Raw genomic sequence first — 13421 nt, 5'->3', positions numbered from 1 at the left:
CCAAATTAGGGACTTGCCATTGTAGAGCGTGGGGTCAGGTGCATCTGAAGCAAGCCTTGTTGCTTCCCAACAAATGATAAGGTCTTGCTCCATTCTCTGGTCACCAGGCAGTGTTCCAAGACATGCAACCTCCTAAGTGCCTTAGTGTCTGATGAGGCCCAGAGGGTTTCTTCTCTTCCCTACAGCTGGGTGTGGGGGCTGAGCTGTAATGTCACTTACACAGGCCTGAGGAGGTGCCAGGAGAAAGATTCATCATCAACTGCCCACTTAGTGGGCACTGAGCTGGCTTTATTCTGAACTAGAGGAGAGATGATGGCTGGGTGCCTGGGTCAGGGGTCATTACTGGGAAGCTTCTTGGTGGGCAGAGTGGCAAGAACCTTCTGTCTTTCTTAATAACCAGGATGTTTGGGAGCCTGGACCCAGGAAGAGCCCTCCAACATGTTGGGCGACAGGCTTTCCATCTAACGTAGGTCCTCCAGGGACTGGGAAGCACAGAGCCAAGGAGGAAGCCAGATGGTGTTCCTAGACCCTGGGTGTTGGGAGAAAGAAGACAATCCCATAATTCCACCAGGCTAGGGTGTGTCCCACCCAGCATCAGTGAGGACAACCTTGCAGCTGCTCCCGGCTTCCTGCGGTAGTGGTGTGTGAGGGTCTAGGGACCCACTCTGCACTTAGGGCTGCCGTTCAAACATGCTCCCTGGCTTCTGGGACAGTGCAGGAGGCTTTGCCAGCCATGAGCTAATTCCTCTGCTGTTGCAGGAGGTGGGTGGGTATGGCTTCATCAGTCAGCCAACACCTTGTCTCATTATGAGCTAATTCGTTCATCTGGGAAGCCTTCGAACCCACTTCCCGATGGGCTTCCCCAGGTCTGTTAACCCCAGCTTCCTCTCTTGCTTACTCTTTCCACCAGAAACTTCTAGTTCATATACTCCACATGAGACACAATCTTTCTAAACACCCCACCCAGCTCATCTGCCCCGCCAAACCCTGTGACTTGGCACAGCTGCTTTCATCTCTACTTCAGTTCTCAGGGAATTGGGGCTTTTCTCCTTCCGGAAGCTTTCCTAAATCTGCCCTGACTAGGTTATAAGGTCTGATGGTGACAGCACAGGGAGCAAAACAATGATGTCATCACAAGATTAGAGGACACTTACTCAGAGCAACCACACCAGGAGTCATTCTGAAATCTTTGCCTGTCCTAACACATGAATTCTCATAGAAGTCCATGATGCACAGATTATTGACCCTCTTGTATAGATGCGGAGACTGAGGCACAGACAGTTGTTGGAGCTTGCCTGAGGTAACAGAGCTGGTCTATGACGGAACTGGGGCTTGAGGCCCTGTATCTAGGCCAGTTCCTAACCACTGGGCTCCCTGCCCCTCTTAGACCATTTACACTGCGTTTACACCAGGGCCTTCTTGATGACCTCCACTACCAGACTATCCTGATCATAGTGTGAACCAAGACTCTGATCTTCGATGCAGCACTTAATGCCATGCTACCCTCTGTAATCAGCCTGGAATGAAAGAATAATAGAGCAGACCTCTGTCTTATCTCTGCAGCCTGCACGTGCTCACATGTACCAACTGGATGGGCTTAGAGGTGCAGCCCCCAGGTTTCCTGTGATGACACCTTCTCTATTTGTCCTCTTAAGATGCCACCTACCCCTTTCCTGCCCTGAGTGGGAAGTGCCCGGACACAGGTGTGCAGCCTCCGTCTCCACCCCCAGGCAAATCAGGAACAGGCCCAGCTTGTGACATATCCCAAGACTTGGCCCTGGAGCAGAGGACCTCCTTGGTGATCGGCATTATACAGGGTCATTTCCACCTGACACCTTCCCTTCCTTTTAGCCTTCAGAAAGGCCATTCCCCTTTGATGGGGGAATTTCACCCCTCAGTTCCTGTGGTACCTAAACCCCCTCTCCACTTCTCAAATCAAGAGTGGTCATGTGACTTAACTGAGCTAAGCAGCGCGCTCTTCACCCAAGCTGGCCTTGCTCTTGAGTAGCCTGGGGGTGCTAGGGGCCTCTTGCTTTCACAGGGAGAGTGTCCACTGATACAAACACCAAGCACACAGTTTGAGGCCCCCAATTAGGCCTTGTCAGAAGACACTCCACCAGACTGTTATGGAATGCCGTCCTCTGGCCATGACGTGGCTGTTGTCCTCTTGAACTCTGGGCAGCTGTGACTACATGCAGGAGACCCACACAAGACTGGGCCCACTAGTGATCTGTCCTGGGAAGGAGGGGCTTAGGAGGTCCTGCTGCTCCTGAGAAAGTAACAAATGGTAGGGGGCTGTGTAGAAGGAGCCCTTGTTCCTGTGTGTAACTCTGGCTAAACTCACTGGTTTGCCAAGCTAGACTTGGGTGTATCTTTGGTCTGTCAATGGTCTCCATCTGGGGTAAACAGACATTTCTTTGTTTCCCAGGAAAAGTTCACACAGTGTAGACCTTGATTATCCAGCCTTCAAATTCTCCTCTGGGACTTAAGCTACTTCCAGCTGGGTTTCCGACACTTATGACTGGCCAGCGGGAGCATGTGTTGAGAAAATAGTAAAAGGATGTGGTGCTTGGCTGTTGATATTGGACCTTGGTCTATTTCTATGGTGTATCTATCCCCTCCTTTGCTGTCTGCAGGGAGCTCCCATGTCGTGTAGAGCGACAGGCAGGCCAGACACACTTTGTGTTTGCTCTCTTCAACCAAAGGATCAGCCCCTAGCCGCCTTCCTCCGCCCAGGCCCTGGCAACTAGGTGTGAGTATGTGACTTGATCTTAGGCAATCAGAGGCTCAGGCCTGTGCTCTGAATTTGGCCTGTATGTGAGGCCCAGATGAATAGCTGGCTAAGATTTCCACGTGGCCACATAGGTGCCAGCCTAGAAACAGAGGTGAAATGCAGTGAGGTAGCCCTCTCTTAGCCAGTGATCTCTCCTGAACAACTGGGGGCCTGCGGAGGGCTGCCTCTGTCTTCCGGTGCTGCCCTGCTTTCTCCCTTGGTCTTTGCCTTCTGTCATTTCTGCGCTTGCCCACCGGGCTTATGATCATGTTGCTTTCTGTTGCCTACACTCAGAGGCCTGGCTATAGTCAGGGGCTGCACAACTCATTTGCAGAGGCGACACCTGTGAGAGTCAAGTAGCATCACAAACTGGTGTGACATCCAAAAAGCCACATTTTCATGCGTCCCTCAGAGAGGGGTGCCATCTGTGGTTGAGAGCTACAGGGTGGTAGATGGTCACCATCTTCTTACCAAAATTTTACTGAGTCCATCTGCATTCATGGTTATGTTTCCCAATTTACAGTCAACAACAGGCAGTACAGTTTTCCATACGTGGAGATGTACACTTCCTCTACTCCTTCCCAGCAGAAATGCCACCCAGGGATCATGGTGTAGAACATGCTCTGGGTCATGTGACTTCCTGCTGGGCTGAAGTCAAATGCCCAGAAACTGGGCAGTCACCTACAGGGCTGACCTGGAGAGATGCACTCTTTTGGAGACTGGCCCCCTTGGGTTACCTCAACAAAATGACAGTCTCCAGAGCGAGAAGGTCTGCCCAGGAGTGGCCCTGGGGCAGTGGTTCACTTGCTGTAGCTGCTCTGCTCCCTACGGAGTTGAGCCTCCTACAGCGACAGCTCCTTCTAAACTAGGGCGTACTCATAATTAACTCTTGCAGTCTCCTGGTACCTGTTTCTCTGCTGCATGAAAGAAGGACAAGAGCCCTACTGCCCTGGGCTCTTTTTACTGGCTGGAAACAGAAAACTTTTGTCTTGAGACTCAGGCCCATGAACAGCATGGAGGAGTTGAGATACTGGGGGAGGAGGGGAGTGCACATTATTTATAACATAGGAGCAGGACAGTGATGTTATCTTGTAATAGTGCACAGAGGCTTTGACACATTTGAGCCTTGCATTGTTCTGGCCCTACAAGGAACCCCGAGGCTACAGAGGCTGGTTCTTGAGAACAGGGACCTGCTGGGGAGAGCTGGGAGTTCTCCATCCTCTATCCACTTCCCACGGCTGCCCACCATACCCCTGTACTCCTCACTCTATGCCCAAGCCTGGTGTGGATACTGTCCCCTTCTCAATATCCCCTTCCTTCAGTCCTTTGAATGTCTTTCTGGGAGAATACCAGTTGTGAGCCTTTATCTTCTAGAATGCAGTAAGGATCCTGCCCTAGCAACTTGCTGCTAGGTAATACAGAATCACTGTCAAGCCAGGCACTCTGAGGAAGCAGCATCTTATGGGAACCTTGTGACTGCATACTGTGTTCCCCCTACTACACAGGTAAACTGAGGCACAGAGATGAGAAGGAACTAGCAGGGCAGAGATTGGAATCAGGTAAGCATGGAGAGTCAGGGCAACAAGGTTGAGCAGGAGTGTAGGCCTCTCCCTCATCATGTACCTCACAGGCTGGGGCTCATGTATCCTCTGGCAGTCACATCATCCTGGAGACAGCTAACTCCATCCTGGTTCTATGCTGGCCAGTGATGCTGACCCTATCTCAGGGACCAACTTGACTGTGACTATAGGCCACTTGTATATAACAAGGTCCATAGGCAAAGTCAGTTGGGGACTGAGTGACCAGCCTAAGGCTCAGGCTACCTTGGTGAAAGCCCACAACCTCCCATCTACACTCTTTGGGCCGTTTTCCAGAGCATATCATCTGGACAGGGCTGACTTATCTCCTTTCTGGGTCCTGCCCACATGGAAAACTTTAGACCTGGCTGTGTTACTTCATCCTCTGAGAAGCTTCTGGAATGAAGAATTGGCCACACCATGGATCAAGACCCCTCAAGATTTGACTTTCCTTATCAAGGCAGGTATGGGGGATGGGTTGTCCTCAGTAAGCCTGACTTTCACACCCCAACTTGTCTGGTTGCCCACTGTTCTTGCTGATGGAGCCAGGTCAGAGACCTGGATGGTGGGCAAAGAGAGGCTCACATGCAGGTACAGGGAAGTCTGTCTCTTTGCTGAGTAAGCCTGCATGTTACCATGCTGGAAACCCAGAGGGTTGTGATCTGGCTAAGGGTCAATGTCTTTGGCCTCCCTATCAACATGCTAGGTCAGGCAGCTCCACAGCCCCTCTGCCTCTGTCGTATGCTGTGCTCTGAGGGTGGCTTAGGACAAACTGAGGAGACAGCCTGAGCCCACTTTCTGGTCTCCTAGCCAGGTCTTGGCTCCTCCTCTGAAGATGGGGCTGTTGTAGAGCCATGCTGTGGATGAAATGAGCAGGGAGAAAGGGCTCTGTGTGCTCTAGAGGAGTTTTCGCAGGTGATGGACAGGCTTCTGTGACTGGGTTTAATCATAAACCCAGTGCTTATCTTACTTTGAGAGCATCAGGAGACAGAACTCTTACATGATTCACTCAGCCTGGAATGTGACCATTGTGCTTGGCAGCCGTGCCTCAGCACTGACCAGCTGGGGGCGGGGGTGAGAGGAGGGGACATAGCTCTGCACCCCACAGAGCTGCTGATAGAAGCTAGGGCTGCCCAGAGCCCTTTTCCTCCGCCTTCGAGTTGCCATGGAGACTGAAGCAGGAGGGACACCCGCTGATCTGGCCCCTTCCCAGGCCCATCTTTATTCCAGTCCTTGTTCAGAGCTGTTGTTGGGAGTCCCTAAGACGGGAGGATGACACTATAGGGACTAGTCCTTGGCCCCAATTTTTTGAGAGAGAGAGAGAGAGAGAGAGAGAGAGAGAGAAAGAGACAGAAAGAGAGAGAGATTGTGTGTGAGAGGTGGTTGTAGTGGTTGTTTTACTGGCTGTGTAAATGTTGTGGAGTGGTTGTACTTTTGTGTGTGTGCGTGCATGCGTGTGTGTGTGTGTGTGTGTGTGTGTGTGTTAGAATGACTATCTTGCTGGTAAATCTAGGTGTGATGGGGTAGTTGTCTTGCTGATTGGTGTATGGGAGTGATAGGATGGTTATTTTGCTGGTCATGTGTATGTGAGTGTGGTGGGGTGGTTGTTTAGCTCTCTGTGTATTGGTGGGATGATTGCCTTGCTGGTTGTGTGTGTGTATGTGTGTGTGTGTGTGTGTGATGGGGTGGCTGTCTTGCTGAGCATGGTGTATGTATGGTGCAGTGGCTGGTTGTGTATGTGTATAAATGAGGTTGTCTTCTGTATTTATGGGTGGTGTGTGTGTGTGTGTGTGTGTGTGTGTATGTGTGGCACAGATTTGTCTGGCTGGCTGTGTGTGTGAGTGTGGTAAGGTAGTTGTCCTATGTTTTTGAGTGTGGTGAGGAGTTTGTACTATGTGTGTGTGTGGTGGGATGATTGTCTTCCTCTGTGCGTGTGTGTGTGTGTGTGTGTGTGTGTGTGTGTGTGTGAGCATGCTGTCTACTCAGAGCAACCCTGAAGTCATCTGGTGCTGCCTGGATAGCTCCATCCTGCAATAAAGCACCACAAGAATTTATCCCTTCCTTCCAAAGAGGTTGGGGTACCTCTTTAGGTTGGGGTCTTTGCGTGAGCTAGGGTGTCTCCAGACTGAAGTCTCTGATGGCTGATGCTTCTCTCTGGGCTGGGGTTCTCCTCTGTAGGTAAGCTTGGCATTGGAAACACTCAAGCTTAAAGAAGAGTCTGCCATCACCCACTATCTTGGATAAGTCATGTGCCTCTTGGAACTTGTATGGAACAGGAACTGCGTTCTTCTTGTGTGTATGGGGTTGGCTAGCCCTTGAGCCAGCCCAGGGCAGTCTTGGTGCTAGCTAGGCCTGAGGTCTCCAGGATGGGAGGACAAAAAGATGGCATGAAGCCCAGTATAGGTCACAGGGAGGAGCTGGAGCTCGTCAGGGGCATCCTGCTTGGGCAGTCCCAGGCCCCCCATTCAGGATTTCAGTATCTCTGCAGGAGATGGGAGTGAGAACTATCTTGGACAGGCTCAGCCCAGGTTGGGGAGAAAAGTATCTGCCCCAAGCCCCACCCACCTGGAGAGACACAGCCCTCGTGTCCCACTGAGAGCTGTCATGAGCTCTCTATGAACATGTGGGTCCCTCTGCTTCTTGGGATAGCTTCCCAGATCACAGCTGCTGGTGGGCTGACAGCCACATTTTGAAGCCTCCGTCCTGAGGCAAGCACCAGAACAAGCTTACCTGCGTTCTTCCAGGGACCTTCGCCCAGACAGACTTGTTTCCCAGTGTCCTCTGTTAATGGCTGGCCCTGTATTCTGGAGTCAACTCTTCTATCTGCATACCTGAAATAAGATCAATCACAGACATTTTCAAACCACACTGTAGTTGATAAACTTTTTCTCCCACATACTGTGGTCTGAGCTAAAGAGGCCTTTCCAGGTGTTCAATCCCAGAGAATCTCAAACCGGAGATGTCACACGACTGGCCCAGGATCGGAGGCTCCATTAGTAGGGCTGATTAGACTTGGACTGGCATCTTCTGACGCCAAGCCTTGCTTCACTGTCTAGGAAACGGGGAAGCCTGGCTCTGCCTCGCTGATACATTATGAGGGAAGAATCTATAAAAATACTTGTAAAGACCTTTTCAAATGCAAAGTCAGTGCTGAATAATTGATGGGCTCAGTTCCACAGGCTCCTGCAAGACGGCTGGGAGTGTGGAAACCTTTGCTTTCACTTTGCTCCGTGAAAAAAGTTGCCGTGAAAATCACTGAGAGAGATGCATGCTTCCCTACTGGTTGTGGAGACGCTATGGCTCCTAGGAACCGTACACTAGCTTACAGCTTCCCTGGAAGGACAGGAGAAAGCTTGGGACTGCTGCAAAGAGGATGGGGGCAGAGGAGCTGTGCAGGCACTCGGAGCCTCACCGTGTCCCCTCCACGGCCCTAGGAAAGGAATTCTCTGGCAGGTGGGAAGAAAGGTGCCTGGCATCTGAGGGTTGGAATGCACAGAGTGAAGTGGCCCTTGTCCCAGGAGGACCTTTGACGAGGCAGCCCATCACTACCCCAGTTAACTGTCCCATGTGACCACAGAACATCTCTGGCTGAAGACCACAGCGACACCAAAGAGGCAGACATAGAGTGGCCTTTAGAGTGAAAAGAAGAACGCAGCTGGAGTGTGTTTCCTCAACAGGAACAGCAACCGTTTCCCAGGAAACCCAGGTAGCACTTCACAGTGAAGGACACTGTGACCCACTGGAGAATGCCCCAAGTGGCATTTGTCCCAACCCCCCAACAAGGCAGTTAGGCCTATTCAAGTCCCTGATAATACACTTCAACTTCAAATAGGCAAAATCAACAGGATTCAGTTGCAATGCGAATTGGTTCTATTTGTTTTCTATTTTACTCTGTAAGTTCAAGGCGCAACCGTTTTGCAAGGATCTCCTTAAGAGGTTTCCCGGTGCATGCTGTGTTTACTGAGTGGCACACCTCCACATCTGGTCTGGGCGTGCTGACTGCTTCAGAGGTTGGAAGATCTTAGGGTTTCCCAGAGTTTGGAGGGGACCTAATAAAGGAAGCAGTGGGGCTACAGCCGGCCTGAGTGTCCAGGATGGCCTGCTGCTAAGGTACGGAGGGGACCTTTGTTCTGAGTGACTGAAGGCAGGAGAGAAATGGGCTGTATGACCGTGTACCCCCTTATGTTAGCAGGCGCTGTGCCTGCCGGGCTGCTGAACTGTCATCACTGCTGGAAGGACTCAGGCGCTACAGGGAGACACAGGACGAGCAAAGGATGGGGCAGAGGAGGGTGTTAGAGACTGGCCACCAACTATGACTGACCCCCCTAACCCTTTCCACTTTAGGCTCCATGCCCATGAAACGGGATCATGGGAGAACCTCCCACAGTCTGGGAGGATCAAATGAGATAAAAGTATATGTGAATGACTAGTTACACCTCTGATGGGACTGCCACCTCCTGCCCTCAACTGTGCCTGACTGGCATTTTCCTTGGCCTGTCACCTGGGGAAGCAGCTTCCCAACCAGGAACAAAGTGTGTCTGTATGTTCTCAGATGCACATACAGATGAATGTCAGCTCTTATTCTGCACAAATCCACATGCACTTCTCAGCAGCCCTGACCAGACTCTTTGCTCTTTCATGGGAAGGGCACTGTTATAAGCATTCTCCATTTGATGCCTTTCTTGACCCTAAAAGGCTTTGAAGGCACACTAGGCTAGCTGGAGACCCCTTCCTTCTGGGGCTCATAGCAGGACATCCTCACTCCAGGAAGATCCCTGCCCCCTCCAGAGGCAGTAGAGCAGGTGTGCTGCCTTGCATCCAGCAATCAGCAAAGCGTGTCCTTTCACTGATCTTTTTGGAGAAGAGATATTGGGGGCGGGGAGCGGGGAGGTCTGTTGCCGAAATGAATTTGGGAGCAGCTGGACTTGGAAGGTCAAAGGATGTAGCAAGGTCTCCGAGGAGGACAGTGAAGGTGCCAGGAGGCGTGTGACTTCACCGAACACACAGAGCAGCCTCCCTGTATCTGCTGGAGCTCTTTGGAAATAAACACGCAAAATAAACAAAAGATGCCTGCATGTGGGCAGGGCTTGCTGTCAGTCTGCTTTCACTCAAACCTGATAATGCACTTGCCCGTCACCCTCCGCCATGTTTTCAGCAGCTGCTACCAACCAAATAAACACGACAGATGAGGCGACAGCACGGTCAGCCCTGAGCCCAGAGTGTTTGCCTTTCTGACCGCTTGGCTTGTCCTGGTTCAAGCCTGTCTTGTGTCCCTAGGGTTCAGCACCTGTCCACACTCACAGGCATCTGGTGTCACTTCAGAGTTGAGGGTTGGGGGAGGGCCCTGGTCACAGGTCAGCACTCAGCATCTTCTCAAGGTTTCTCGCCCCGACCCCACCTACCCCTCAACCTTTGGCTTCCTTTGGTTTGTCCCCAACCAGTGCTCAGAGGCTCTGCTAGTTTCCTGGAATGAGGAAATACTGCCCCACCTTCAAGTTGGAACTGTGGCCACTGCATAGGCAGCCTGTGCTCACACACGTCTTCCCTTCCACCTGGAAGTAAGCTTTGACCCAGGACTGCCCTCCAGGTCCCAAGTAACACACACCTGGAAGGGAGTTCTGGGGATCCATTGCTAGCCCGCTCCCACACTGGGATCAGACGATCCTGAAAAGAATTTCCAGTCCCAATGAGGAAGGTGTGTGTGTATGTGGGGGAGGTTCAGTCTACTACCTCATGGAGAGAAACTGAATCCTCAGAAACTGAATCCTCAGCCCACTGGGTTGCTCTTTGAAATCTCCTCTGTGGCAGCAGCTACCACATGCCAGGGGTCTCTTGGAGATGCTGAAGCATGAAGAGGGACCGATGAAAGAAAGCCACCTTGTAGAACAGGGCCCTTCCCTGATGCCCAAAGGAAGCCACGGCTACTGTCCACAGAGCAGCTGCTGATGGTAGAGGGGAGCGGGTCTGGTGCTTAGGAGGACAAGCGACTATAAAGTAGCACAGTCTCTCACCCCTGGTGTTCTCTTCCCTCTCTGTTCCTTTGCCCTCTTCTCAGGAGAGAAGTGGTGATTGTGAGTGGGGTAGAACTGCCCCTGAAGGGACAGGGCACCTGTGCCAGGTCTCCCAGAGTCCTCTGTCAATCCAGCCTGTATGGTAGCTCAAGGTGACTGCCAATTAACAAGGCTCACCTGCCACTTCCAGTGGCCTAGCTGTCCTGATTCCCATGAGTCCCTGCTTCTGTTCAGTCAGTCTCCCCCTTTTAGGTCTGTTTTCATACAGGTCTGTCCTCCTTCCTCCTCCCCAACCCAAGGTGCACTTGAATATGAGCTCCTAGCTACTTCTTTTCTTCTTCTTCATGTTTTGAGGTGGGGTCTCACGTACTCTAGGTTGGCCTCAAACTTGCTAAGTTGCCCAGGAGCCTTCAGCCCACAGCTCCCAAGTGCTGGGATTATAGGCATGTGCCACCATGCCCAGTTTATAGAGCACTAGAAATCAAACCCAAGGCTTTAAGTATGCTGGGTTAGCACTCAGCCAACTGAGCTACATACTCAGCCCAATCCCAGTTACTTTTCTAAGGGGACTTTATTAGTGGCACGTGAGTCCCCCTCCCTAGTTCTGTCAACTAGATTATCATTTGTCTTCTGCCTTTGTAAGCAGCAAGCAAAAAGCCATCAGCCAGCAGAGCACAGCTCCCTGAGGGCACTGGAATCCCAGGTGCTCTTGTCAGGCTACTCTGGTTTTCCACCAACAGGATGTACCTGGAGCCCAAAGATCATCTTCCTTCTTGGTGGTCTGGGTGCTCTGAGTATCCCTTGGCCCTTCCTGGAGGGAGGCCAAGCTGTGGAGATGGAAGTAGGGATGGGTCACTTAGCAGAAAACCATGCCTGTAACTGGGGGTACAAGAAGGACAGAAGAAAGTGTGCATACAGTCGGGGGGGGGGCTTCAGGTAATGGATGAGGAAAAAGAGGGAGAGAGGAGTGGGGAGAGAGAACTAAATCCTTCCGAGACTGGCCAGGCCTGGTGGCCAAATGTGCCAGGTTCTTGATACAATAAACATCTTTGCTGGAGATATAGGGCTCCCTGGGATGGCAGAAGACCTTCCTAGGCCATGAGATGAGCCCCACTATGTTGGTGTGGAGGGATCATTTCTTCCTGTCTCTGGGGCTGTGGTGGACTCCCTGAAGCAGTCTTCCTTTCAGGGCATTTCTGGAATCTGGGGAGTTAAGCACACAGGAGCTGCTCCAAGTTACTTTGCTTCTCAGACTCCAAACTGGAGACTCACGATGTCCCCTCAAATGGTGACTTTTATGAGGTTCAAGTGACCAAGGATCTGACTGGTTCTCAGTGGTGGTCAGTAGAGGCTCTCCGGAAAGAAGTACTGTCACTTTTGATTTCTGGAAGTACAGCTTGAAGTTGCTTTGCCAGGCTTTTTAAAACCATGCTGGCAGGGTCACCCAACCCAGGATGCAAGCAGACTAACAAGGCCCCATAGCTACACTGTGGCTTTCCCAGGACTTTCTGCAGTGGGTCCCAAGCCTGGTGGGAACTGCCTGGGCATGTGGAGGGGAAGCTGCTCTGGGGCCAGGACTTTCTGCAGTGGGTCCCAAGCCTGGTGGGAACTGCCTGGGCATGTGGAGGGGAAGCTGCTCTGGGGCCACAACTCCACTGTGCACAAGGACCTGGTCTCACCCAGCATTCTCCAGGAAGGATAGTTTGTGGACTCTTGACTAGGAGTGGGGAGGGTTGGGGGTAATGAACTGGGGACACCATCTGGAACCAACCCACTTTGCAGATGTCCCCAGAAGAGCCTGCTCATCGCAGAACTGATGTATACAGCGAGCACATCTGACAGGAAGGATTCCTTCCCGCCCCCATCTGTGGCCCCTTGATCTAGACACCCCAGGTTCCCAGCTTCATACCTGACCTGCTCATTCTCTGAGTGACCTTTGGATGTGCAGCTCCCTAGGTCTCCCTGGATTCACCTTTAGAGCACCGTGGACCCAAGTGCCTTAGGTCATTTCTAAGTTATCTATTGCATCCTTGGGGCCAGGAACTCTTTATCTCACTGAATAGAGGAAGTGGGTGTGAGGGTCAGGAGCCTAGAGGATTAGATCTGTACCGGAGCCCCAGTAGGGTCCCTCCCTCTCAAGACCAAGCACTCCCAAGTCCCCACCCAGAAGAGAGTAGAGTCCATACCTGGCTTGTCCAAACCTCTCAGAAGGCCTGAGCCCCCAGGAGCAGATGGGGAGGGGCAACGCTGTGCCACAAGCGGTGTCCCCTACAGGGGCCGTGGGATCCAGCTGTCCCCCACTGCGGGCCCTGGAGACCTGGGAGCCGGATTCCCTCGGCCTGCCCGGCGCGCCGGCCACAGCCCCTGGGAAAGTCGCGGCGCAGCAAACCCACCGCTTGTTTGCGCCCCAGCGCGTCCCGAGGTCCGCCAGCCCGCGCCCGCCCTGCCCGGCTCAGGCTCCCGCCTCCCGAGCGCCTGCGAATTCTCCGCACGGTTCTTTTTTGAAGGGACGAGTTTTTGTTGTTTTTTTTTTTCGTTGCGTCAGGGCGGTTGCCCGGCGACGGCAGAGCTATTCCATCCATTCAGTGGCGAACCGGCCTACCGTTCAAGCTGCAGCCCATCGGCCTCCCTTCCACCGCGCGGGGTCCTAGAGAGACCCCAGCTTCTCCCTCCCCACGCAGGGCTGAGCCCAGCCGCTCGCCCTCGCTAAGCCTCAGACGAAACCAAACCTAGACGCCCTTTTTTTTTTTTTTTTTTTTTTTTTAAGCCCAAAGCCAAGAGAGTTCTTCCCCCAAGCATGGCGACGACGTGGCTTCTCCTCTGTCAGCAGCTGGCTTGCTGGAGGGGGCAGGGGAAGCAGCCTGCACTCCACCCACAGAAGGCTTGGGTTCCTCGTCCCTGCAGCAGTCTGCCACCAAACCTGCAAACTTGGCCGGCCTGTGCCACACCCCGATAGCGACTCTAGCTGGGTATACGGCAGCTCCAGCTTAGCTCTCAGATGGGAAAACTGAGGTTACGGGAAAACAGCTGTCGGTAGTGCCGGTGTGTGCCTGACCTCGG

The 13421-nt window shown here is 52.5% G+C and overlaps 1 protein-coding gene across 1 annotated transcript in view; it reads right to left on the bottom strand.

Annotated features, from left to right (window-relative positions):
• Positions 1-12818, bottom strand: part of Fam167a (family with sequence similarity 167 member A) — a 33535-nt gene extending 20717 nt beyond the window's left edge. The window contains exons 1-2 of the mRNA XM_008828091.3: positions 12548-12818; positions 7081-7181 (exon numbers count right to left, since the gene is read on the bottom strand). The gene's annotated coding sequence lies outside the window, so the exon portion shown is untranslated. The remainder of the gene's footprint in view (positions 1-7080; positions 7182-12547) is intronic.
• Between the last annotated feature and the right edge of the window lie 603 nt (positions 12819-13421).

Source organism: Nannospalax galili, unplaced genomic scaffold (assembly GCF_000622305.1).
Source record: "Nannospalax galili isolate Female #2095 unplaced genomic scaffold, S.galili_v1.0 scaffold612, whole genome shotgun sequence".
Taxonomy (NCBI): domain Eukaryota; kingdom Metazoa; phylum Chordata; class Mammalia; order Rodentia; family Spalacidae; genus Nannospalax; species Nannospalax galili.
This window is presented reverse-complemented; position numbering and strand designations above follow the sequence as displayed.